The sequence below is a fragment of the Mus caroli genome, chromosome 15 (genome assembly GCF_900094665.2).
Source record: "Mus caroli chromosome 15, CAROLI_EIJ_v1.1, whole genome shotgun sequence".
Classification (NCBI taxonomy): domain Eukaryota; kingdom Metazoa; phylum Chordata; class Mammalia; order Rodentia; family Muridae; genus Mus; species Mus caroli.
The window spans coordinates 9,140,143-9,156,113 of record NC_034584.1 but is presented as its reverse complement, the minus strand read 5'-3'; the positions used below and the strand labels follow the sequence as shown (position 1 = coordinate 9,156,113).

The 15,971-nt window shown below is 45.1% G+C and overlaps 1 protein-coding gene across 4 annotated transcripts in view; it reads left to right on the top strand.

Moving 5' to 3' along the window:
- Pdzd2 (PDZ domain containing 2) overlaps positions 1-15,971 on the top strand; it is a 380,223-nt gene that overhangs the window by 45,018 nt on the left and 319,234 nt on the right. The window contains exon 1 of one of the 4 annotated variants that reach the window (XM_029469406.1): positions 3,083-3,434. The exons of the other annotated variants lie outside the window; for them this stretch is intronic. The gene's annotated coding sequence lies outside the window, so the exon portion shown is untranslated. Of the gene's footprint in view, positions 1-3,082; positions 3,435-15,971 lie in introns of those variants that run through there. 4 annotated transcript variants of the gene reach the window in all.

Sequence of the window (15,971 nt, the reverse complement as noted above, 5' to 3'; positions counted from 1 at the left end):
TACAGTTGGATCTCATGGAGGCATTTCCTCAACTGAAGCTCCTTTCTCTGTGATAACTCCAGCTGTGTCAAGTTGACACAAAACTAGCCAGTACAATGGCGTAGTGGTAGGAACATCTGAGAGACCACATCTCACAAGCAAGAGGCAGAGAGTATCCTGGCAAGGATAGGTTTCTTTTGAAACATCAAGCACATCCCAAGTGACATACTCCCTCCAATAGGCCACACCTCCTAATCCTTCTCAGACAATTCCAACAACCAAAGACCAAGTATTCGAACATATGAGCCTCTGTGTGTGTGTGTGTAGCAGTGGAATTCTCAGTCAAATCACCACAGTTTTTTTTTTCATTTTTAATATTTGTACCAACATCCTATTCGTTGACACGAGTTTTTCTAGTTATCATGCTCCTTAAAATTCTTACCATCTCTGTCCCAAAATACTAGCTCCAAAAATACTTCCATATTTTTAGTTATTTGTCGAAGCAGCACTCTACTTGTTAGTATCAATCTGCTAAAGCCGCTATAACAAAATACCAAGGATTTAGTGACTTAAAAGAAGCTAGAAAGCTGAAATCAGGGCACCAGCATGGCCGATTCTAGTGAGGGCTGTCTTCCTGGCTTGCAGAGTTCTTTCTGCATCTTCACATGGCCAAGTGGGACAGGGAGGGAGTAAAGCTGGAGAGAAGAAGGGGGAGGGGAATCTGTTCCTTAAAAACCCCTGACTTTATGTGTGTATACATGTGGGATTCAATGTAAGCACCCTCTGTCTCTCCCATGTATATGCACATGTGGTATCTTAGCTAGGGCTTCGTTGCTGTGAAGAAACACCATGACCAAGGCAACTCTTATAAATAAAAACATTTCATTGGAGCTGGCTTACAGTTTCAGAGGTTTAGTCCATTGTCATCATAGTGGGAAGCATGGCAGCATGAAGGCGACATGGTGCTGGAGGAGCCCTGAGTGCTACATCCTGATCCTCAGGCAGCAAGGAAGAGGCTATCTTCCAAACTGGGTGGAACTTGAGCATAGGAGACCTCAAAACCCACCTACACATTGACACTTCCTCCTTATAGTGCCACTTATAGTGCCTCCTTATAGTGCCATTCCAGCACATGAGTCTATGGGGGCCAGACCTATCTTAGAGTGGATCTACCTCTCACCTGTGTATGCACATGTGGAATTCAGTGTAAGGATTCTGTCGTTCTTCACCTTATTTTTGAGATGGGGTTTCTCACTGAGCCATTTTATCTAGACCAACAGGCCAACAGAGAGCTCCAGGGATCTTTCTATGTTCTCTACCAACCTAGCACCAAGGTTACAGAAGTGAGTGGCCATACTTGGCTTTTACATGAGTCTCGGGTTCTCAGGCTTCTACAGCAAATACTTTTTCCTTCAGTCCCCTAATGTCTCTGTCTTCCTGCAGTCATATGGTAAGCAGAGAGGGCGAGGGAGTCCTGGGATCTCAGCCTATGAACTCGGGATGGAAATGCTGTCATTGTCCGTTCTTGGTTCTTTATTGGGAACCCTCAGAGCCAGATGTGGTTTAGAGCTCAGCCTTGGAGGGATCTTGAGAAAGATGGTGTGCTCGCTGTACTGTGTTAGGAAGTACTTCCGGTGGGGTTTGTTATAATCCCTTGTTTTCAAGTGAATTAACATTGCAGCAGCCCAATGTAAGACTATTGTAAGGACCAGGTAAAGAGAGACTAAGTTCAGATCAGACAATGTCTCATGCCTTGCGGAGTAAACTCATGGGCCAAAGCTATTTGGATTGCGGAGTTACAAACAAATGTGTGGACTTGCCTCAGCAAAGGCCTTGGCGACTCTTAAACAGATCTCCTAGAAGTTGGGGTGGGAGAATCAAGCAGGACTCTGTCCCTCCTATCCACTGGTTTGTTTGGATCCCAGGCCTTGAGGCTATTCACATAACAGCACCTTGTACCTAAAATTGATCCATGTTCCTTTGCTACTCCCCCACCATTGTGGCAGAACCCAGCAAGTCCCATGTTAAGCCTCTTTTCTACTTATCCTTCGCTGCTCCCAGGTGACCCAGGGCAAAGACCTGGCTCCATTTGGAGACCACACAGGCTGAGCCCTTGAGGTGAGACCTGGTGGCCCAGCAGGCCATCTCAAAAGAAGCTAAAGAAAAGCATTCCTAGGGAGCCGTCTCTGTTTTCTTCTCTGTGGAGACTGAATAAATACATGGTCACGTTGACTGAATACTTGCTCTGCTTGAGAGAACTGGATTTCTTTAAGTAGGACGTGATTAGCCAGATCGCAATGGGACAACGCTACTCTTTTGAGAGCTTTGTGTTGAGTTTGCAAGCCTCCTTGGGGGCAATTAGTATTTTCAGTTACCCAAGCAGTGGTGTTAAAGGCATCAGCAAATTGTTTCTTATATACGAGGACCATGGAGACCTGGAAATCCATGGGTTTCAGGATTGATTTATCCAGGCTCTGCCTCCTGATAAGGCCACATGTAGCTACAAGGTGTATTGCTGTTCAAGTGGGTCCAGGCCGTCTATTACTATATGGAACATCTGATATGTTAACATATTGGAGTTTATTTTAGTCCATAAACGTCTCCTCTCTTACTGGAGTCTGCAGAATACTATTACGGGGAATTGGACTCCCAGATTCCTGGGCACAACCAACTGATTTTTTTTCCCTGAGGAGGTTCCCAGAGAAACTTTAGAAATTTGCTTCTGGTGTACTGATCTCTGGGTCAGGCAGATTTCTGGGAAGGTAGACTTTCCTTGTGTTTATCATATAGAGTGAGCTTGTCTGTCTGTCTGTCTGTCTATCGTTCCTATAGTCAGTACTAAGGCATCTCTGGGTTGGGCCTTGGCTTCCTAGGCTTTCCTTACAAAGAATGAGAAACACCCCACAGGCCCATCAGGGCTATTTACGTTCTGGCAAATCCATCAGAAACACCACTCAGGTCATTTGAGATCTTGTCTTTTTGTCCCCACAATTAGTCATCCCCTGACTTTTAGAAGAAGCCAAACCTCAGAGATAAATCTGGTAAAAATATCATTTGGGATCAAAAATAAGCTCAGTCCCAATACGCAGATCCCTGAGCCGCCTGCAGAGAAGTAGGACCCTGTCCAGGAAGCTCTGTTCTTCTAGCTGGAGAGAGCAGTCCATGGAGGGTTATGTTCCCTCCATCCCAGCCCACCTTGGCCAGCTTTCCTCATTTAGCATCAGTTTGCCCATCTGAGAAATGGAAATACTGCATGGGGTTGTTGGATGGGTTTGCACAATGACTGGTGCCTGGAATCTACTAGATCCGCTTTAGAGATGCTTGCTGTCCTTCTGCTGTTCAGGATGCTCAGTGTGTTACCCTCCTAATAGGCATTTATTTTTCCCCAATTATGAAGGCCGAAGACCCCAAAGCAAAGAGCCAGCAAGGGCCACACTGCCTCCTGAAGGAACCGGGTAAGGCCTCTTTCTCCCTTGCCCAGCTGCAGGGAGCATTACACATCCCTTAGATATATCTGTCACTATGGCTGTCTTCCTCTGCTGCCTCTGCCTCTCGCCTGTGTCTGGTTCCCTTCTGCTTTTCTTGTAAGTGTGTGTGGCATAGCATGTCAGGAAAGCCTGGATGATACAAGCTAAGTATCTCCTTTCATGGTCCTTAACTTCATCACATCGGGAAAGACCCTTTTCCCAAATAATATAACATTCACAGGTTCTCGCAACTGAGATGTGGATACCAGAGGGGACCACCATCCAGCCACCCCTAGGAGGTAAATACTGTCTGTATGATTATGGTGGTCACGCTGGGAAGACCAATACAAAGCAGGACAGAAGTGCTTGCGCATCCAGGGTTCTCACAGGTCGTCCTCAGAGGTGCCACCCAGAGAAGTCCAGACTCTGCTCTGATTCCGCTGCCTACCCTTCACTTATAATGGGAGGTTGAGGCAGAGAGATCAGGATTTTGGAGTTATCCTCAGTTAGATAGTGAGTTTGAGTCTACCTTGCACAAAAGGGAGAGCCTGTCTCAAGTAAAATGCAAACCAAAAAAAAAAAAAACTATAAACAAAAGATGTATTTATTTATTTATTTATTACTTTATGTATATGAGTGTTAGCCTGTGGGTATGTATGTGTGCCATGTGTGTGACTGGTACCTGAGGAGGCCAGAGGAGGACATTGGATCCTGTGAAACAGATGGTTGTGAGCTGCCATATGGGTGCTGGGAACCGAACCCAGGTCTTCTGAAAGAGCAGCAGATGCAATTAAATCACAGAGCCATTTCTCCAGTCCCTTAATACCTATATATATACGTATATATATATATATATATATATATATATATATATGTATATATATGTATATATACGTATATATATCCAATACTAAGTGTCTTAGTCTTTTTTCTATTGCTATCCTAATATATATATATATATATATATATATATATATATATATATATATATCCTCCTGCCCCAGCCTCCCGAATATTGGGACCTCTGGCTGATGTGTGCTAGTGCACTTCACCTCCCTGTGCTTCCTAACTGAACCCAAAGTAACTCTCATCTCCAGACCCATAGATTCTGGACTCTGACCCTAATAGAACACCTAATGGTATTATATTAAATATAATATAATATATATTTGTTTTGTTTTCCTTCAGCTTTCCCCAAGATCCCTTTCAGTGCAGGCCTTGGCACACACAACCATAGGTGTTTATTTATTTGCAAAGCCTCCCTCCCACTACACCATAAACTGCGGGCAGGAAGAACCACTTTGTATTTGTGAGGGACGTCCAGGCCCAGATTTTGTTCCTACCTCCTCCTCCTCGTGTTGCGAGCAGAAGTAGCACTTCACGGATTTCTGCCCAGGCAGTCATCAGAAGTATTTGCTGAAGGATGCGTATTTTACTGACAGCTTCGTGGAGGAGACAGGAGCACAGCTCCCTCAGAATCCTACTGGAAATGGGTTGTGCTTCTCTTGCCCAGAGTTCTACATTCCTGCCAGCTGTCTTATCTCTGCCCACCCCACCCCCCATCCTTCTCACTTCCACAGCCTCTTAAGACAGAAAAAAAAAGAGGGGGGAAAATCAGCATTCCAGGGCTTCCCTGGATTTGTACCGCCTCTAAGCCAAGCAAATATCCACCTGCCATTATTCCTTAAAATTCCTGAAACGGGCCAGCTATAGCAGTGATGGGCTTATTCCACTGCCCCAAGGGATCAATACTGCCCCCTAGAGGGCCTGACAGTGTAGGTGGTGGACTGTATGAATGAATGAAAGGCAAAGTCTGAGCGAGCTGAATGGGATGCTTGGAGGAGATGTTCTTACAATGGCAGCCATTGTTTGTCACTTTTAAAATAGGGACTTGCTATGTAGCTCATATTGGTCTCAAATCCACGATCGTCCTGCCCCAGCCTCCCGAATATTGGGACCTCTGACGTGTGCTAATGCATGTCACCTCCCTGTGCTTCCAAACTGAACCCAAAGTAACTCTCATCTCCAGACCCATAGATTCTGGACTCCTCTGACCCATGAGTACTGGCCAATAGAACACCTAATGGTATTGGAATGAATGTCCCCCATCCTGTGGTGTGTGTGCTCCTCTCTCATAAACGGTCATGATGTTCTTGATGACCTGAGGGTTCCATTGTCACCATAGCACCCCGAACCCCAGGTCACAGATATCTGACCTCCCTGCATCAGTTTGCAGAACATGACTAGAGGTTACAACTTGAACCCAATACTAAGTGTCTTAGTCTTTTTTCTATTGCTATCCTAAAACACCAATACTGAGACAACTTGTAAAAAAAAAAGAGTTTAACACGGAGATCATCGTTCCAAAGGGTTTGAGTTCATGACCATCATGGTGGGGAGCATGGCAGCAGGCAGGCAGGCATAGCACTGGAGCAGTAGCTGGGAGCTGACATTTGGTCCACAAGCATGAGTCGCTAACTCAAAACAGCATGGGCTTTTGAAATCCCAAAGCCTGCTTCCAGTCATACACTTCTTCCGACAAGGCCACACCTCCCCATCCTTCCCAAACAGTTCTACCAACTAAGAACCATGTATTCTACCCTATGAGCAATCTCATTTAAACCACCACACTGAGCATAATTCACCTGAGGTCTAACCTTCTCCTGGCATAGAACTGGTACTTTATTGAGAATGACATGAATTTCCCCACAACCCCAACACACACACACACACACACACACACACACACAAGATCCTTCCTATCTCAAAATATAGTATATGAAATAATTAAAAATTAACTTTTAAAAATTAACAGAACAGAATGGAATGGGCATTGTGAATGCCATCAGACAACAGGAACATTGTGTAGTAAGAAGCTGGGGAAATGGGGAATGACATTAGAATGCTAAATTGCCTCGAATTCTTGCTCTCTGACATAGCCTAGGCTAACTCAAGCAGTGCTTGTATTAAGTCACTTACTAATGGGCCAAACTGGGTAGCTCATGCATTTAGTCCCAGAGGCCAGCTTGGGTCTGCATAGTGACTTAGTTTCAGGCCAGCTAAGACTACATAGTGAGATCCTGTCTCAAAAATAAATAAATAAATAAATAAATAAACAACAAAACAAAACAAAAAAACCTGTCTAATTCATCAGGGAGGGGCATCAGATAGGTGGGAACCCCTATCTGAAAGTAATTGACAGTTGCTGGCTTCTGGGGGAAGGAATGTCAGTTTTCTTCAAGGAGGTAGGCATTCTCTTGGTATTGTCAGACTTTTTCTCATGTGTGTTTGCAGAAAATTTATGTTGTTTTGAGTTGGGGAGTGCATTTCTGCCGTTCCTCTGCCACTGAGCCAGTACAGGATGCTGCACGGCATCAGCACAAAACCCCTAAAGCTGCTTTGTGGTACAGGGAGGTCTCTGAGATGCCTGTATTCTAAACCAAGGAGCCTGGTGTCCTTGGGACCTAGCACGGGTGCTCTGGACACTGATGTGACTCTAGGTTCACCATCCAGGGCCAGTCTTTGTCTCCTTCGTCATTTCCTAAGATCGAGTTGCAGGAGATGGGAGCTGCCAGCTTATGTTATGAATCCAGATTTTATCAGACTGACTTTGTTTTGGCACCGGAGGGAGAGAAGGGGAGTGGGACTGGGTGGAAACCGGTAGGTAGTAAGCATCTACTAAATGCTAACAGTTTTACATAATAATTCCATTTATTGCTCCTGACATCAGCATGTGAGTCATTATTGTCTCCTTATTATGATTGAGAAATCAGGGCTTAGGAAGCTAGGGGCTTGCTTTGCCACCAAGAATACCTGCAGTCCTGAGCCATCTGCTTCCAGGGTCTAGGCTTTGGTTTGTGGTGGGGCTGGAGGTAAGATAAGATGGTTTATCTTTGCTTGGACTGCTTCCAGGGTTGGTGATCGTGAGCTGCTTTGAGGGTCGGTGCTGTTTTACATGGACAAGGTTGGAGGTTTTTGTGTGTCCACGCCATACCCATTGAAGTGTGCTGCCCAGGGGGATGGAAGTAGCATTTATAAGTTTCGTTTCCTATCTGTGTGATACAATGCCCTGACAAACGGAACTTAAGGAAGGGTTGACTTTTCGCTCACAGTTCCAAGGGTATTTTCCATCATGATGGGAACGACTTGGCCACTGGGGCTGGAGGCAGCGGACCACAGCCTCTGTAGTCAAGATGAAGGGGCTGGGGAATGAATGCTAGTGCCCAGCTCACATCTTTCTATGCTGTCTGAGGCCACACAGCCCAGGGAATTGTACTGCTCACATTCAGGGTAGGTCTTTCTCCCTCCATTAACCTAATCTAGGGAGTCCACCAGAGACTGTCCCCGAGGCTTGCCTCCAAGGTGAATCTAGATCCTGTCACTTAGTATGAAGTCTGTCTGCAGGGGATTTATATTTTGGTAAGAGAGAAACATGCACACATACTCCATACTCCTCACTGTGTTAAGAGTATAGTGGAAGGGACACAGGAGAAACCCAGACCAGAGGAAGGACGATGGGTGGGTGAAGGGTCAGCTCAGAAATACTTTTTGGAGCTGGCAGGTTTTGAGCTGGAGTTGGAGGGCAGAGAGGCATGAAATAGCATTGAGTGTGCAGGCATTCACTCATGGTTCATGATAGCTATAATCGAGGGGCAAAGGGCAGAGTAGAATGCTCAGAAGTATGCCCGGTGAGAATGAAGACTGGGTAATCCCTGCCCTGCATATCCAGACTGGGGTTTGGCAGTTTTCGTTACCTCCAGTCACATCTGTTCAGAAATGATTAAATGGAAAATTTCGGAAAGGCGTTTTCTGCTGTCACAGCAGCTTAGAGGACCCACGGTAGGATTTTGAGATCAGCTGCGCATGATAGAAAAACCACCTCTTGGCTTTTGGGTAGAGAACAGCCTGGGTGGGAGATGAGTCTGCAGCGATGGAGAAGTGATTCATAAAGTTTAAGTTGTACTCTGTTCTGAATAGAGTGATGAAATCGTACACTGTCTTGCTCCAAACCTGAACCATCTCTTAGTCCAGTGTATCCATGCTGTGTGCATTAGTCTAGTGTATCTATGATGTACACATTAGTCTAGTGTATCTGTAATGTGTACATTAATTAGTCCGGTGTATCCATGCTGTGTACACTGCCCATGCTTTCCTAGTCTGTTTCAGTTATCAGACCCACAGCCTCCATATTGCAGTGCCTGTGTTAAGTTGCTCTTACTACTTAGTAATGAGTGGGACATGATAGTGCATGCATTTAGTCCTAGCATTTGGGAGGCAGAGGCCAGCCTAGTCTACTTAGTAAGTTCCAGACCCGCTGAGGCTACACAGAGAGGCTCTTTCTCTAAAGGGGAGGGGAACCAGGGAGGGGCTTATAAAGTTCCACCCCTATCTGAAACATGATTGGCAATTGACAGGCTGAAGACTATCTGCTCTAAGTCGCTTGGGTGGTGTAAACCTCTTGCAAAAGCTGGTCTAGTCTCAGAGTCTCAGAGTCTTCTTTACAGCTTGCCACATCTGAGAGTCTTATTTGTAGCTTGGTTTGTCTGAGAGGGACTCTCGGCATTTATTGCTTACTCTGGGTGGGCGGGGCCTAGTGAATCTGGTCAGTTTCAGGGACTTCCTGAAGCTATTTGAGTGCTTCCCTTCCTCTTTGAGGAACTTTCCTGTAGGATAGAATGCACCTCACTTCTTCCTTTAGCTCTAAATGTCATTACTGCCCCAATCTACTCCAGTGAGTGAGCGCTCAGCCTGTTATGGCTGTGGTGGGGAGGGGATGCTATAGATGTCCACCTATGGCTAAGGAATAGGCCACCATGCCACTGCAACTGTCACTTGTTCTCAGGAGCTGAATAGTGGTTATGATTTGAGGTTGACCACAACCATGACCTATGGTTACCTGCACATACTCAGAAGGCAATGTGACAGGCACATCGCATTGGTTTAGAGAAAAAAACATGAAAGCTATTTTACCATGGATACCTATGACCTCCAAGCCACAAGTTTTGGTTCTGGTTTACAGTACCAAACTTGAACTCCTGCTTGTGGAGCAGGCCTTAAGTCTAATCAGAAGGCTTGTTGGTATTACCCAAGATAGCTGAGCCACTATTGCCCAAGCAAGCCCATCCTGTGTTGCATGCAGGAATGCAATGTTAGTAATAGTTCTCCACCAGCAGCCGTCATGGCCCCTTCCTGCCAGAGTAAGCAATGAAAGTTGAGAGTCCTTCTCAGACTAGCAACGTGGAAAAGAAGACTCTCAGACAAGCCAAGCTGCAAAGAAGATTCTGAGACCAGACCAATAACCTGGAAGAGGCAGAAGCAAGCCAAGCTGATTGAAAGAGGTTTAGATCAACCAAGGCACCTGGAAAGGATACTCCAATGTATTGAGCTGCCTGCGGGTTGTAGTGTGCCCTAGCTTCCCAGCTTTTTGAGCTGTCACCCATGCTGGAGTGGGCTTTTGAGCAATTTCTGCACCCAGAAGTAACCCTAGTTTACCAAGTTGGACATTGGTGGTACTGGTACTTTTGTCTGTCGTGGGCTGCCTACCTGGAGTGAGATGTGTTGTGTCTCCCCAGGAGGAGTTTTGTCCCACAGCAAGGCTCCAAATGTAGAAGTAGTGAGACTGTCAGTGCAAATATGCCAAAGGCATGAAATGGGAGTGTAGAGTACAATCATGGGCATGTAGCTATTGGGAAAAGCATGGTATATATAGGACTCGGTACTCTCACAGTGTTGAGCATTCACGGGGAATGTTGGTGGGAATTACCCATGTGTAAGCAGATACAGCCGTCACTCCAAAAGCTTGGAGAAGCACTGTGCACATTTTACCAGTCAGTTCCCTGTGATGGAAAGACCACCTCTTGACTTCTGGTGAAGATGAATCTACAGCAATGGAGGAGGGACTTATTCGAGCCGGAGGGATAGCTTCCTGGAGGCAGGAGGGGATGAGATGTGAGCCAGTTCAGGAGGAACATTCCACACTGAGATGGGGGATGGGCCCAGAGGGAGTAAGAGAGCCAGGAAGTAAAGATGCTGCCCGACTTTAGATTATGATGGGGTGGAGGGGAAGGGAACAGAGGAGGGGTTAGAGCCAAGGAAGGATTTTGTAAAAGAGAGGGCCTTTGACAGATGAGCAGGAGGAGCCCAGGTTGGTTTTTGTTGGTTTTCAGTGTAGAATTTGAAGGCTCTGCCCAAATGTGCCCCCATCCTTTGTTCTCCTACTGTGTCCCTGATCCTTGTATCAGTACATGCCCACCTTCCCCATGGCTATCTCACTGTCTGCAGGAGAGACGGATTGGCTTTCTTCACACTTTAAAATAAGGGCACTGAGGCAAAACTATTTGACCTGTTTAATATCCATAGCAAAAGGTGTATGGAGACGAGGAAGATGAAAAAGAAGGTGGCACAGTCAACTCATCCTAGTTGGCCAGGGCTAACCTGGTTTTAGCATTGAAGTCCTCAATGCCAAGACAACCTTCAGCCTTGGGTAAAGAGGTAACCATTGATTACTCAGACCCTGTCAGGAGAAGAGGAGTCATCTGAGGTGCTGCCAGCTGAGACTGCTCTGAGCTTATGTCCCCATTTTCCAGGGACCGCTGTCTCATAGGCTCCCAGCCCCTCTATCTTAGAGACACAATCCCCAAGTTATACCTAGGTCACCCTGAGAGTCTACAGGTGTGTTTGTCCTTCCAGAACCACTAGCTGTCCAGGACAGAAATCCTCTGTCCTCCATGATGAGCCTTGTATGAGCCTTGTATGTACAGACTCAATACTTGAGCACCTAGTGGATGCCACAAACACACACACCCCATAAATATCTATCCAGCGGTCCAAACTCTCATGTGGCCAAGTTGAAGCATGAATTAAGTACTTTGTCCTTACCCATTCAACAGCATGCCTCTAGTGTGTGTGCACAGACACACAGACACACACACACACAGATGTCTCTGCTCGCACTCCTTGTAGCTTCACCCGATTTTATTTAGAAAATCCAATAACTTTTCTAATCTCCCAAAGCCTAAGCCCTCTAGGGTTTAGATGAGGATGAGGAGGGGTAGATGAGGAGGGGTAGATCCCGTGCTCTAGGCAGCTTTGATGTCACACATTTGCATCTGGGAATGGAACTCTGGTCCTCTCTAGCTGTCGGAAACCATGGAGATGACGAGCAGATGTTTTTCTAATAATGAGAAGATGTGCAGGCGCCGACACGAGAATAGTTTCCAGTCCGAAAGTTAATTAGCAAGCTGGGGAGCCCAGATAAATAAAGCTTTCTGTTTCCCTTTCTGCAGCCTAAAATACCAGATCTGGAGGTCCCCTCCCTGACTTTCCCTCTACCCTCAACATCAGGATTTGAGAGGAAGCTTTTAAGTGCCTAGTAATTTGTGTGAGGGGGAACTGGCTTCCCACACAGCCTGTGTTCTGGATGACACATTGGCTCTTGGACATAAAGGCCATTCTTAGCAACTTGCTGGGTGATTATCGCTACCCTCTTTCGGATCTCTTGAAGATTATAGGAGATAAGAGTACCACTAATAGAGGACTGGTGGAGAAAGATCCTGCCCCACCCCGCCCCACCCCTGCATGCATGCAGAGGCAGAAAAAGTAAATATTAAGAACAAACCAGTCAGCAGCACTGGTATTTTTTTCCCATTGTACAGATGGAAAAATTAAGGTCTAGACAAGTTAAGCTGTGACAGCTGTTCTGTAGGGAGATGGGTTTAAAGCTGGGTTCGTCTAACAGCAGTCTCAGGGTCTTTATCGCTGAATGTATTGTACAGTTTAAGAAGAGCCAATCTTTATTTGTGTTCACAGTGTTGGCTGTGGACTCTAGGGCCCTGCCCATGCTAGGCAAGCCTTCTACACTGAGTTACATTCTCTGTTTACTTCCCTTATTTTAAAGGGACTAAGAACACTTCCCTGACAGGGACATCCCAGGAACCCTATCGCACATACTGACTTGAGATAGACGAGTTAGGTGCTTGGACAACTGTCTTGGTTAGGGTTTCTATTGCTGTGATAAAGCACCATGACCAAAGCAAGTTGGGGAGGAAAGGGTTTATGTCGGCTCACACTTCCACATGGTAGTCCATCATTGAAGGAAGTCAGGGCAGGAACTTGGAGGCAGGAGCTGATACAGAAGTCATGGGAGGGTATTTTTTTTTTTTTTTTACTGGCTTGCTCTCCATGGCTTGCTCAGCCTGCTTTCTTACAGAATCCAGGATCACCAGTTCAGGGATGGCCCCACCCACAATGGGTGGGGCCTTCCCCATCAATCACTTATTAAGAAAATGTCCTGCAGAGTTTCTTATAGCCAGATCTTATAGGGGCATTTTCACAATTGAGGTTCCCTTCTCTCTGATGACTCTACCTTGTGTAGAGTTGACATAATACTAGCCAGCACAGCAACAAAACCCAGCCTTCCAACGTCTGGGGTCCCAGTTTGTCCCTCTCTGTGGCTCATCAGCTGTCTCCTCCCCTATCCCTCTCAAGTTTCAGATTTTACCCTATCAATCTTTGTCTTCATTCTGAGAAATAATAGCACACATGGGTCCAGGGAGTGTTTGTCAGCAGTAGCACGTCTCTTCCAGGTTTCAGAGGGGAAAAAAAAAAGCCACAAGGAATTCTCCAAGTTTATTACCACCAAAAGAAAGGCGTTTCTTCAGGAAATAAAGAAAGATCCAAAGTCCCCAGAACTGCAGAATGGGAGACAGGGAACTGAGGGAGAGTATCCCCCTGGTTGGTGGTATGTTTGCCCATTCGCAGTGTCTGTTGCTAACTGTGCTTTGAAACAAGAGACATGTGTTTTTAATAGAATTGCAAGTTTTATGCCTTGTTAAAAATACCCACATGGATGCTGGCTAGGACTCTGGTGGAACAGCTATGAATTCCGTTCCCAGCCTGCTAGGACAGAGAGGAAGTGGGAAGGATGGCCCGTGCCCTCCCATTTGCTTGACTGTGTACAGCCCTCGCTGTTCTCCCTGGAAATGACTGCTGGCCCCCAGCCGAGCTCCCCAGCCCACCCCTATGTGGAGCAGTGAAGGGCTCCCTCCTCTCTCAACAGGATGACGGAATATTCATTTTTCACTTCCAGACAAGCTTTTGCTGTAATTGGGGAGAGCGTCCCTTGGACTCTGTGGAAAGCCTGAATTACAGGGTTCTTTAAAGATATGCAGCCTTTATTATGACTTAACGGAATATTTTCTAAACACTAGGAACAGGGTGGGTAAGGGCCAGACCCCACAGTAACTGAGGATCCTCATATCCCTGGTGCAGTTCATGTCACCAAAGAGGTCCATTTTTACACACACACACATAATCACACTCACACACACACTCTCTCTGTAGACTGTAGAAAAATATAAACAATGAAGCAAATTTAATTTTACCATATATGGATGCTATCCATATCAAACTATTCCTTATTAACCTTTTTCTATGTGTATCAGGTATGGATATATATATATATATATATATATATATATATATATATATATATTGAATGCTTAGAAAATTATGGCCACGTTCTATAATTTGTATACTGCCTTTTCTCCAGTATGTTACGTACATCTTCCCATTTCACAAAGGAGCCTTTGCAAGATGTCTTTTCAGAAACAAGATAATGAGGGGCTGGAGATGTAGCTCAGTTGGTAGAGTGCTTGCCTAGCGTGCCTGAGGGCCTGGCTTTGATCCTCAGCACCACATGCACTGGCATCCTGGCACACATCTGTAGTCAGGAGGATCAGAAGTTCAAGGTCGGAGTTTTTAAGTCAGTTTGGCATATGTACTGGCTGGTTTTGTATGTCAAACACTTGACACAAGTATTTTGTCTGCAAGTTTTTCCTGTTATAGAAAGTATCATAATAGCCTCCTCCTTTGCTTCTAATTATGTGAAGTGCTTCTTTTGCTTGAATTATAACTGCTTTCCTCTGTGTTAAAAGACAGACATGTTCTAGCAACGTAAATCACATTTCTTTTGAATACAGAAGAATTCCATTCACACTAGTTAAAAATGAACACACATATTTTGTTTTATAAACAGAACTGAATTCAAAAGGTAAAAAGCAAGTGAGAAGGGGGGGAGAATGTTTGCATAGCACATCACCTTGGACATAAATAAACCTGGATTGTAGCCTATGAATGAGGAACATGCACTGTATGTCAGCCACATCCCTTCCAGAAGTTCACTCTCCGCCCTGCAAGGAAGCATAAAAGCATACATAGCCCATGAACGATGGCTACAAGCTAGGCGGCTGATGAATATGCACCAAGAGGAGACGGAAAAAGAAGCTGGTTTTAAAGGCTATCTGGGATTTAGGAAGATAGAAATTTCCTGTATTGACCCAGGGATGTGCTTAGTATATTACAAATATCAATTAAAATTTCCTTACAATAAACCTGTTTATTTGCCAGTAAAGGCAAGTGGACTCTTCATACATACATTCATACATACATACATACATACATACATACACATTTGATCCTAGTATTAACATGTGGAAAGAGCAAATAGAATCGAGGGTTGTCCTCTGCCCTCTGTGAGGTTTCTGTGATATGCACGTGAGTGTACACACACACACACACACATAAGCACACACACACTTTAAGTCATAAAATCTTTTAAAAGTATTTTTATATTTGCTCAGTGTAGGGGGGAAGCATGTGCTACAACACATATGCATAGGTCAGAGGACAGTTCGTAGGACTCGGTCCTCCCCTTCTCCCAGGTCAAGTTGCAGGCAATGAACTCAGGTCATCAGGTGCCTGTAGCAGCTAAGGCAGTGGTTCTCAACCTTCCTAATGCTGTGGAAGCATTTTAATACAGTTCCTCACAGTGTGGTGCCCCCCCCACCATAACATCATTTTCATTGCTACTGTATAACTGTAATTTTGCTACTGTTAGGAGTCATAATGTAAATATTTTTGGAGATAGTGTTTGCCAAAAAAAGACGACCACAGATTGAGAACTGTTGAGCTAAGCGATTTTACCGGCCCCCTAAAAAATTTTTTTTTTTAAAGTAAATTAGGCTCTTATAAAAGCATACAGTTTAGTAAGATTATAACATGTAACAAGACTGGAAAGCTGAGTATTGTGTCTCACACCTATAATCTCAGCACTTGAGAGTCTGAAGTATGTGGGTTGCTGGTAAGTTGGGAGTCAGTCCAGACTATATAGTCATTTCTAGATAAGCCTGGACTACATTGTGAGACCCTGTCTGAAAGAAACCAAGAAACACTGTGAGCTTGATATGTTTGGAAGGGAGTAAAAAAAAAAGACAATATCTTTTAAATGAATGAAATATTATCAGAGCAAAGGGAAAATATGGGCAGGAAGGTAAGATTAGAAGTGTAAATGTTACAAGAGAGGACCTCCTCTTAGGTTGCTCACAAGCAAGTCGGTCCTGTGTAGCTGAGGAATGACTTCATGTAGCAAGTGTTCTGCAAATATTTGCTGCAGGAAGAATGGATGGATGGATGGATGGATGGATGGATGGATGGATGGATGGGTGGGTGGATGGATGGGTGGGTGGG